Source organism: Macaca mulatta, chromosome 3, assembly GCF_049350105.2.
Source record: "Macaca mulatta isolate MMU2019108-1 chromosome 3, T2T-MMU8v2.0, whole genome shotgun sequence".
NCBI lineage: Eukaryota > Metazoa > Chordata > Mammalia > Primates > Cercopithecidae > Macaca > Macaca mulatta.
Genome location: NC_133408.1, coordinates 174289842 through 174301680, shown reverse-complemented (window position 1 = coordinate 174301680; position 11839 = coordinate 174289842). Strand labels below are relative to the sequence as shown.

The 11839-nt window shown below is 43.1% G+C and overlaps 1 protein-coding gene across 1 annotated transcript in view; it reads left to right on the top strand.

The window, feature by feature from the left end:
* AKR1B1 (aldo-keto reductase family 1 member B) overlaps positions 1 to 11839 on the top strand; it is a 199383-nt gene that overhangs the window by 31432 nt on the left and 156112 nt on the right. The window lies entirely within an intron of this gene.

Here is an 11839-nt window from a genome sequence, read left to right as displayed (position 1 = left end):
ATAAGCAAACAGGAAATCCATTCTAGGCTTTATGAGAATGAGGATTATGTGAATGAATTATTAATCACGTCAACTTTGTGCAAAGTTCTCTGTTCGGTAACAGTATCATTGGAGTTTCTGCTTGTTCACCATGACTCAACAAATTCAACACACCCAAAAGTTGGAAAGTAGGCAGGGAGAGAGAAAGGAAGGAAAGAAGAGTTGGGGGAGGGAGGGAAAGAAGCCTGGCCAACACAGTAAAACCCTCTCTACTAAAACTACAAAAATTAGCCAGGCACGGTGGCACATGTCTGTAATCCCAGCTACTTGGGATGCTGAAACAGGAGAATTGCTTGAACCTGGGAGGCAGAGGTTGCAGTGAGCCGATGGTGCCACTGCACTCCAGCCTGGGCGAGAGAGTGAGACCCTATCTCAAAAAAAGAGAAAGAACGAAAAAGACAGAGAAGAGAGAGAGACAGAGAAAAGAAAGAGACAAAGCAAAGCAAAGAAGGAAGAAGAAACAGCGGCTTTCTTTCCCTGTGATGCTTTCCTCTGTGAAATGGAGTCTAGGGAGGAGAGGTAAGAAGCAATGTTTCCATTTTAGAAGTTGCAATTCCAGGTTCAATGCAGAGATGGTCAAATCCTGGGCTGATTAGAGTCAGCTGTAACTAGTTGGTAGTCAGCAATCTAGGGAACATGATACAGGCCTGTGCCATGCTGTAACACGCCGTGACAGGCCAGGGCCACGTCACAGCGTCAGCTTCGGCTTGCGGGTAGTGGGTTTTTCTGTCTTCTTTGCGTTCTTCTTTATGAGTTGGGTTTGGTTGAAAATTGAAATGGACTTGAACCTCTAGGCTATGGCTTATGACAGCTCATAGAGGGCAATTGGCATGACATTTTGCACCTATGAGTGAAATATCTTACACTTCATTGATGTTTTTGAAATTATCTACTTCAACATTAATAATACATGCATGGGCCGGGCATGGTGGCTCACGCCTGTAATCCCAGCACTTTGGGAGGCTGAGGAAGGTGGATCACTTGAGCTCCAGGGTTTGAAACCAGCCTGGTCAACATGGTGAAACCCTGTCTCTGCTAAAATCCAAAAATTAGCCAGGCATGCTGGCACATAGCTGTGGTCCCATCTGCTTGGGGAACCTGAGAATCACCTGAATCTGGGAGGGAGAGATTGCAGTGAGCCAAGATCGTGCCACTGCACTCCAGCCTGGGCCACAGAGAGAGACTCTGTCCCAGAAATAGATACATAAATACACGCATGCCTCATCATCTGGTGGCCACAAAGTCTCCTGGATCTGCACATGGGGCACCTTATTTTCCCAGTGGATACTGGATGACATGCAGGGCTAGTATTGTTGAAATAGTAAATCCTTATTGACCGTCAAGCTAAATAACAGAGAGAGGTCCCTAAAAGAAAAATATTTCTCTGGGAGTAGAGCACTGCAATGGGAATACACATGCGGCAGTAAACTATGTATATATTTGGGGAAATAAAGGAAGACAAAATTTTTCAAGGAAAAAATCAGGATTATCTAATTGCTTTGAAATAATTAGCCTTGGCTACAAAGATCAATCATGAAAGTGTTAGTTTGAGGTTTGACAGGCAGTTGTTGACACAGGTCCTTGCAGAGTATGTTTTGTGTTCAGTTGCAATGGCCTTTGTTCAAGGTTGCGGTTTTTGCAGTCTTCGTGGTAATTTTGGTTTTCAGTTGTACGACCATTACAACCCTCCTTTCGTGGCCTTCTGAGCTGTATTTGTTGTTTGTTTTTTAACATTAGTGACTCCCTTTTGATTCTGACCATTTTTACATGATGCACAGAAAAAAGAAATGTGTATTATTCATAATAATATTCCTTGGAGAACCACTTAACTATGAATCGGTGAGGAGGGAGATCTTTTTTAGATAATTGAGGTTAAGAAGGTATATCAATTAGCTGTTTTCATGTAACAAACCAACTGCTTATAACAGCAACCATTTATTTGCTGGTGATTTTGTGAGCTGGCAGTTTGGCCAACAAGCAGCTGATAAGGCAGTCTCAGAACCACGTGGTGTCAGCTGGGTTTCCTCACCTCTGTGGGCTTCAGTGGGGTGGACCGGGATGTCAGGGAAGGCAGGGACCCCCCTTCGCATGTTTTTCATTTTCCATGAGGGTAACTTGGACTTGTTCACAGGTAGTGGCATTGTAGGAGGCCTACACTCAGAATGTGAACAGTGTCACTTCTGTCACCTTCTATTGATCAAAGCAAGTCTCAAGGCCAGAAAAGGGCCAAGGAGTAAGGGAATAGATTCCACCTCTTGAGGGGATTGGTTACAGGGAATTTTGGCTAATTTTTTTTTTAAAGGTAGAGTCTCTCTCTGTCACCCAGGCTGGAGTGCCGTTGCACAATCTCGGCTCACTACAACCTCTGCCTCCCGGGTTCAAGTGATTCTCCTGCCTCAGCCTCCCGAGTAGCTAGGACTACAGGTGCACACCACCACACTCAGCTAATTATTGTATTTTTATTAGAGACGGGGTTTCACCATGTTGGTCAGGATGGTCTCAATCTGCTGACCTTGCGATCTGCCTGCCTTGGCCTCTCAAAGTGCGGGGATTACAGGTGTAAGCCACCTCACCTGGCCGAATTTTAGCTATTCTAAATCAACCTCAGGTTTCATAAGAACTTTGATTAGCTCCTTTCTACCTTCATGAACTTACCAATCTGTTCCTGGTTTTGCACCGTTAAGAAACTCTCATTTTTCAAATCTGATGAATATATGTCCATAAGACGCTTTACTTTGTTAAAAATAAATACATAAAAAATTGAGAGAAAATTAGTTTGTAGAAGAAAAATGAATGAGTAGTGTCATATTTCATTCTCACATCCATTTCTCTAAGAAATGGATCTGTCCTTCAACATCTGTTCCTCACCCATACTGTTCGAATATACGTGGCTGTCGGTCATGGTCTGGGGATTATTTATAATCAGCCACAAGGAGTTACAGTGTAATGGCTTACAATTTGGTGGGGTGGGACCACAGACTAATTGGAGTTTTTTGTTTCAATCCTCATAACTTATTTGAAGCAGGGGGCTTGGCTGTCCACCCTTTGTACTTAGTAGTCCACCAAACATCTGCCCAGTCACCACAGGGGCTTTTCAATCTCCATACTTATACTTGCTTGATGTTTTGTGGTATGGACATAGACACTTATCAACATGCGATAGCTTCCTTTGAGCCTGCTACTCTCCACACGGATGACTGAATAGGCATCGAACAGAAGGGTTAAAAAATGACTAGCCTGAGTTACATTGATGACAAGATGACCTTCTGTTGAAAAAAAAAAAAAGAGAATAAACAAGTGATTATTAAGCTCTTTTTAGAGTTAATTTGGTGGGGGTCGGCCCTGGAGAGACAGTTCATGACTCTGGAGGTGGTGGCGCCTTCTTGACTCAGGTGTGATGAGTCCTTCCCTTTCTGCTGTCCGGACTGCAGTCTCAGTAGTTAGGAGCACTAGATAGGGTCCTTCCCAGGCTGGTTCGAGCTTCCTTTCCTTCTACCTTGGATGAGAACATGGTCTCCAGGCCGATGCTGATGTTCTGGAAACTCCAGGGGCGACGCCTGTGCTAGGAGACCTTCAGTCTTAAGGGAAGAGAAGGTAGAGGATAGAACAAGCATATAATTTTTGAGGAACTGATCCTTTGTTTCAAACGTAGGGATGTCAGCAGTGGAGTGTAAGTAGGGAATTCCATAGAGCATTTCATAAGGTGACAGGCCAATATCTCTCCGAGGGGCAGTCCGGATTCTTAACAAGCAACAGAAAGACATTCAATCCATGGCAATCGAGTTTCTAAAGCTAACTTCAGTGGTTTTTTAGAGTCTGATTCATCCACTCTGGTCTTCCTGAGGAAGATGGATGCCAAGGGGTATGGTATTCCCAATGCATATCTAGTGCCTGGGCTCACTTCTTAATGACATGCACAGCGAAATGGGTTCCATTATCTGAATCAATATTTTCTATTAGTCCAAATCTGGGTGCGATGTTTTCACTTAATGCTTTCACTACATTGCTGGCAGTTGCACGTGAGAAGGGGATTGCCTCTACCCAGTGGGTACAGTGGTCTATTACTACTAATAAGTACACCGACCAATTGGAGGCATTTCAGTGTAATCAATCTGAACACTTTGAAATGGTCTCAGCCCCGGATTTCATCTTCCAAAGGGCCATTTACTTAGAACCTGCTTATTAGTTTTTTAACATATTAAGCAACTATCTATAACTTGTTTGTTCTGGGTGTAAATTCCTGTACACCCATAAACCCGGAGAACTGCATCGCACATTGCTTGGGGTCCCCAATGGGTCCCTTGACATAATTGAGACAGATTTCCCTCATGAGAGTTTTTCACAACATTCCCCTTTGGTCTGGTAATATCCATTTCCTTTCTGCGTTTTGTTTAGCTCCTATTCTTATCAACTTCTTTTTTTCAATGGAAGAGAAAACAGGGGTTGCAGTAGGAGAAGGAAGGCATGGAGTTAAATGGAAGAAATGGCAACTTGTTTTGCTATTTGATCTGCAGGATTATTTCCTCGACTTGTGAAAGGCAAGTCCTTTTGGTCCCCTGGGACATGTACAATAGCCGTCACTTCTGGCAGTTGGAGATTGTTGAGGACACGAGCATCAGTTCTATTTGAACTAAATCTTGGCCTCTACTATTGATTAGACCCCTCTCCATCCAAATTTTTCCAAATGTGTGCGCCACCCCAAAGGCGTACTTAGAGTCAGTACAGAGAGTGTTTCCTTGGTTTTGTAAATGTCCTAAAGCTTGGCTGAGTGCAAACAGTTCACACCCCTGGGCAGACCAATTATCAGGGCACCTTCCTGATTTTAGTTTTCAAGCATCTTTCCATTAATCACTGAATACCTATTATGTCTCTTTCTTTTAATCACCTGGGAGGATCCACCTATGAATCAGTGCCGTCCTATCTTGAAGGGAGTTTTTCCTAAGTCTGCTTGAACTTTGGTATGGTAATTAATTAGATTCGAACATGCGTGCTCTCGTTTTAAGTTTGGATCCCCTGTTAAAAAGCCTGCTGGATGAACTGCATTATTAGTAGTTAATATTAAATCATCTCTTTTTCCAGTAAGATAGCCTCATATTTTAAATTTTTCGAGTTAGTGATCTACCTCCTTGCTTTTTGATTTAATACAGTTGTAACTTGGTGGGGCGTGGCCTGAAGCCCCTGGGGAGTAACCTAAAACCACAGTTGGAGGGACAGCACAGTCTTGAGCATGGCCTGAAAAGGCTGTGGAGTAACCTGAAACCGCAGCCAGAGGGACCTGACACAGGAACCGCAGGGGCGGGATTGGGGGCGCTGAAGGAAGGAAGATGATTTACAGGATCCCATGGGTTAGTAGGTGTGGGTTGTCTAGGCATGGGAACTCTTTCCCTTTTAGAAGCATTAGCTTCTGACTTTCTCCCTCCAGAGTCTGAAGGGTAAAGGAGAACTGGTCCCTGCCGCCAGCAGAGGGCGGAATCGATTTTTCCTGAGAGACAGGGCTCTTTAACATGTTCAATTACCAGATGACAAATCTGCTCTTCTTTAGACTTAAATTTTGGCCAGAAAAGTGAAGGCTTAAGGGTGGATTCTCGAACTAAAATAAAACAACAATATTTTATCATCTACTGTTTTTGTTTTTACTTCGTTCTCTTATTATCTTTTCAAGACTTTAGCAGAAGCCCCAAGGGGCTATCAGAAGGAATTTCATCCTCTCTAGACTCTCTAGTTCTCCCGTTTTACTTGAAACGTTCTCCGTCTTAGAGATTATGGGAGGGGGCCCAACCCCTCCTGTTAGAGATTTCTACCCTCCCCCTTCCTGGAGGCTTACTGAGGCTTTGGGGAAAGGCTCCAACCCCACCTGTTTGGATTTTCTACCCTCCCCCTTCCTCTTGGTCTGCTCTGTCTGTTCCTGCCTCTAGTTGATAGATGGCAGCATGAGGCCACAGACAAGACTCACTCACTCCACACAACCACCATACTTAGTCTCATTCGAAACGTAGCAGGACGAGCTGCCAACAAAACTCCTCAGACACCGAAATAAAGAAGGAAGGGGTTTGTTCCGTCAGAGGTATCAGCAAGTCTTCTGGCTCAAGAGTCGAGTTCCCCGAGTAAGCAATTCCTGTCCCTTTTAAGGGCTCACAACTCTAATGGAGTGCATGTGAGAGGGTCCTGATTGGTTGAGCAACCAGGGGATACGTGACTGGGGGCTGTGTGCACCAGTAATTAGATCGGAACAAAACAAGATAGGGATTTTCACAGTGCATTTCTATACAATGTCTGTAATCTTTAGATAACAGAACCAATTAGGTCAGGGGTTGATCTTTAACTACCAGGTCCAGGGTGCGGGTTGGTCTGTCTGCCTGTGGATTTCATTTCTGCCTTTTAGTTTTTACTACTTCTTTCTTTGGAGGCAGAAATTGGGCATAAGACAATATGAGGGGTGGTCTCCTCACGTAATATACTCTCAGCCTCCAACTTATCCCGACCACCTAGAAAATACTTTGTCACCTTCTCGAAGTCTCCTACCTTATTCCGTGCACAAGAATTACCTGCTCCTCTTATTGCCGCGGTCTTGCAAGGCTCTCTTCACCACTTTGCTGAGAATCCAGATTTATTCCTTACAACAGGTGGGCCGTGATCTCCCTCATGCTAGGGGCATGGTAACTAGACAGTAGGATGCATCCCCTTTGGGTGGGGTGACTGTAGGCCTCCCTCCCACAGGAGAATATTCGAGCCCCAAAGTTGGGCGCCAGAACTGTTAGGAGTAACGCTCAAAACCGTAAGGAAATTGAACACTTGAACAAAGGATTCTTAGCAAAGCAATTTTACTTCTGCACCGAGGGGTGCCTCCTTGGGCAGTCGCCATGACAGCACACATGAACAAAAGGGCATGAGAGCCTTTATTCCTGACGCAAGTTCTGCCCCTGTACCCTTCCTCCATTGGCCAGGGTCGGGTTGTACAATCTAAACTCATCCTGGTTGACTAAACATTTGATTTTTTAAGATAAAGTGAGCATGTAAAGAAAAAAGCAGAGAATAAAGGGGAAGGAGTGTCTGTAAAGAACTCAAAAGTTAGTCCTCCTTCCAAATAGGGAATGGAATGTGAGCTACTACTGATAACGCCTGGTACTGTGGCATGCCTGGGCATCTAAAAAAGGCAAAAAGGGAAAAAGGAGAAAAAGGAAAAAAGGTGTAGGGGTTACTATGAATTAGAGAATAAAAGATTGATCACATTATTTGAAGAGAAACCTCATCATATCCCACACATCCATCCATCCACCCATCCATCCATCCATCCATCCATCCATCCATGAATCCATCATTCATCCAACCCTCATCCATGTATCCTCCACCCACCCTTCATTGCATTCATCCTTCCATCCTTCCTTCCCTATTTCCATCCATCCATCCATGCCTCCCTCCATCCATCCATCCATTCGTCCATCCATTCTTCCACACATTCCATCTATCCATTTATTCACCAGATATTATTGAGGCAGGGGAATATAATAATTAACAAAATGCGGAAATCCCTTCTCTCATAGAGCTTACATTCTAGTGGGTAGAAACAGGGTAAGCAAGCAAACAGCAAATATATAAAATATAAAACACATGGATAAAGAAATGCTATGGAGAAGAAGAAAACACAGAAGGCCAAGAGGAAATATCAGAGGAGATGGGTTAATTTTAAATAGGATGACAAAGAAGGGCCTCTCTGAGAAGATGATAAATCAGCAAGGAAATTAAAAATACAAGTCAGAATTATTCTAATACCTGAGGGCACAGCATCTCGGGCAGTGAGAACAGCAAGGGCAAAACCCTGAGGCACAAGTACTTCTCCTGTGTAATTTTTTAGTAACGGTCAAGGTCCTCTTGGTCCCCACCAACTCTCCCTAACTTATCTAGGGGTTGACATTTTTGAACCAACAAAAGTGGTGGAAGGCAACACTCTAAGATTTTAAGGGTGCAAAACTTTCATGACGTTTCTGGCAAAACGCTGACAACAAATGAGGAAAAACAAATGAATTAGATAGAATTTAAAATTAAATGTAATCAAATTCCTCTGCATTGTACATTCAGAATACGTATTTTCAAAAATGGAAAGACTTGTTAAATGAGAATAATTTGAAATAAAAGTGTCTTTTTCATTTGGTTTTCCCAGTGGATGTATAAAATAACTAATTGAGGTAAATCTGTTATTTTTAAAATCCTTAATGCCTTTCTAGAATGTAAAAGTTCATTTCTTATTGTAGAAATTTTGAAAATTATATAAAAGTATAACAATAATAAACTTGTTGCCAAACATCATAGAAAAATCTCTGTTACACAAATATTCATATCTTTCTAGATAGATTTGCCTTGTATTTCTAAGTTTTGTTGGTTTGATAGTGAAAAAGGCTTATTTTAATTTGCGTTTTTATTACTAGTCTGTACAATTTTTCATGTCATTGAATGGTCAATTTTTATGTACCAACTTTCTTTTGGGCATCTTAGATTTCTCTTATTGATATGAATAAGCTCTATTGATTATAAGAAAATTGCCTAATGGTTTTGTCCAGGTCTGTTTACTTCCTGTTGTTTGTTTGTTTGTTTTTGTTTTCAGATGGAATTTCACTCTGTCACCCAGGCAGGAGTGCAGTGGCGCAATCTCGGCTCCCTGCAGCCTCCGCCTCCTGGGTTCAAGCAATTCTCCTGCCTCAGCCTCCTGAGTGAGATTACAGGGGTGTGCCACCATGCCTAGATAAGTTTTGTAGTTTTATTAGAGACCGGGTTTTGCCATGATGGCCAGGCTGGTCTCCAACTCCTGACCTCAAATGAACCACCCTCTTCAACCTCCCAAAGTGCTGGGATTACAGGCGTGATCCACTGCCACTGGCATATTTTTGCATAATTGTCAGTTCAGAGTTTACATTGCTATAGTCATGAACGTTCATTAAAGCAAAAAACACACACACAAAAAAACAATAAAACACTTATTTTCAACAATCTTCACTCCTCAGGGTTCTTTCAAATTTTAGTGAAAACTATTTTCTACAGAAGCCTCTTTGGTCTGTACATTTTTAACTATAATGTACAGTTAAATCTCACAATAATCCAATAACTAGGGTCCAAATTTTGTTTAATAATATTTCATATAGCAACAGTCTCATTATGTTGCCCAGGCTAGTCTCAAATTCCTGGCCTCAAGTGATCCTCCTGCCTCAACCTCCCAAACTACTGGGATTACATGTGTGAACCACCAGTCCCAGCTGGGTCCAAATTTTTAATCATGTAAAATGCAGCATTGTTGCAAGGTTGTTGAAATGACTGGAGCAGCCCTGGACAGTCAGGCATTAAGGGGTCTGGCTGGGAGATCCAAATCCCTTTAGGTCCCAGTTATAGTTTGGCATCATCTGGCCGGCATTTGCCAGATCTCACTTCAATACAACAGGAGAAGTCTAGCCCTCTGGACTACCTGGGCCCAGCAGGACAGTCACAGTGATTCCACAATCTCCATGGTAGTTGCTACCCATCTTTCTAGCCCTCTCTTAGACAATGAATGGAGAGAATACTTGAAACATAAGAGCCTCACTCCTTGCCTCCCTACTTCCCACGACGAGCTCCCTTCCTTTTCCCACTGACCTTACCATCTTCCTCTCTGTGGTTACTCCCCTTCCTTTCTCTTCATAAGGCAAATTCCCTACATTATCATAAGAGTTATTTAACACACATCTGTAGTGTATACCTTAGATTCTCTCTCCATAATGGCAGATTTGGTTTAGTTGTTGAGGATGGTGGCTTTATTTTCAACCAACTGGGACAAAATAGTGAACAAATTTTAGGATGGATGCCTTGTATTTGTTACAGTTGTGACATTGAGGACCATGAGACCTGCAAGGTTCTCATTACTCGAGATATAAATACTGAAAATATAATCAGATCACTGGCTGGTGAGGTGGCGCTTGCCTGTGATCCCATCACTTTGGAAGGCAGAGGCGGGAGGATCACTTGAGGCCAGGAGTTCAAGACCAGCCTGGGCAACATAGCAACATCACAAGATGATGTCTCTACAAAAATTAATTAGCAGGAGGTCGTGGCCTGTGCGTGTACTCCGAGCTACTCATGGCGCTGAGGCAGGAGAATCATTTGAGCCCAGGAATTGAAGATTGCAGTGAGCTATAATCGTGCCACTGCACTCCACTCCAGCCTGGGCAACAGAGCAAGACTTGTTCTCTACAAAGACAAAGACAAAGTTATTCTACAGAATAACTAAGAGGTGCTTTTTACAACACAGCATTTCTTCACATTAGCTTTTTAAATTTACCTCTGTTTGGTTAAATTCACGTGAAACAAACAAACAAAAAAGCCACATAAAAGAAACCCAATCATTTTCTCCTATAACCTAAGCTTTTTATCAAGCAAGTCATAATCACAGTCACATGAAGAAGAAAATTTTCACCAAATGCGCACTAAGGAGATATCACTGCACTCTGCATTGAAATTGCTTCCTGTGTATCAATTGTATACATTTTATATTCGTTTAAAAAGCACCCAGTCTATGACATTGGGTATGCATGTGAACATATTTTCTAAACATACAAAAACATAGATGGGAAGTGTAGCAGGCAAAGGTCTGGCCAGGAGAAAAGAAACTGTGCTAAGATTTTTACACATTGGATGTTTGAGTCAAATAATTGGTTATAATAGGTGATTATTTATACGTGATGGAATAGCTGGGCTATCGAAAGGAGAAGATGAGGCAACTCGGTTTAGCAGCAGCAGGAAGAGATCCTCGCACATAAGGAAGAAAGACAAAGAAAGGGTGCTGCTCCCTCAACCCAGAAGCTTTGACTGGTAGGAGATAGAATCAAGGTGGAAGCTGCCTGGAAAAAGCTGGGCGCACAGAGGATTGTACCTTCTACTGGAGATGCCACTCAAGGTCAAGAGACAGGGAGAGAGGGAGAGAGAAATGCCTGGCTCTTCCCTTCTCCAGCCCTTCAAGCTCCTAACAGTACCTCTCACTGAGCAAACCCAGGGGAAGTTATAACATAGCAAGGAAGCCTGGGAATGTAGGTGTACCCCTCAGCCCCAGTCAGAGGGTGAGAGGACTCACCAATTTGGGATAGGCATTTGCCTCTGGAGCGAGAGTCAGGGGAATGGGGATCGGGACGTGCACAAAGTGATCCTCGACCATATTGGCAACCCCTAATTTCTTTACTTTTTTTTTAAAGGTTTGGAGACAATATGGCAAAATGTTAGCATTTGGTTTTGCTTTTTTGTTTTGGGACAGAGTCTCTCTCTGTCACCCAGGCTGGTGTGCAGTGGTGCAAGTCTGGCTCACTGCAAACTCCACCTCCCGGGTTCAAGCGACCCTCCCACTTCAGCCTCTCTAGTAGCTGGGACTAAGGTGCACACCACTACACCCAGCTAACACCTGTTAACATTATAATGTGGGTGACCAGAGGCTCATTACTTTATTTTCTGTGCATTTCTATATAGTTGGAATATTTCATAAGAAGCGATTATTATAGGACAAACAGAAATGTTCCAGATTAATGGCAATAGTAAGCATCTTTATTGTATTTCCACCCTAGTTTCCAAGGAAATGCCACATCTCTCTCAGTGAACAGTAGCATCTTTGTCTAGTTTGCAGGCTGTGCCATTGACTCTTTGGCATGATGGTGTATTGAAGACAAGGTGGGAGAGCAAGACAGGGAATGGGTGGAGACAGGCAAGGAGGAAAGGTGGCAGGAAAAGACTCAGGAGGAAGAGGATGACCATCGATCGCTGTGAGCTCTCCCAGAGCCTGCCTGCCTTTGAAACT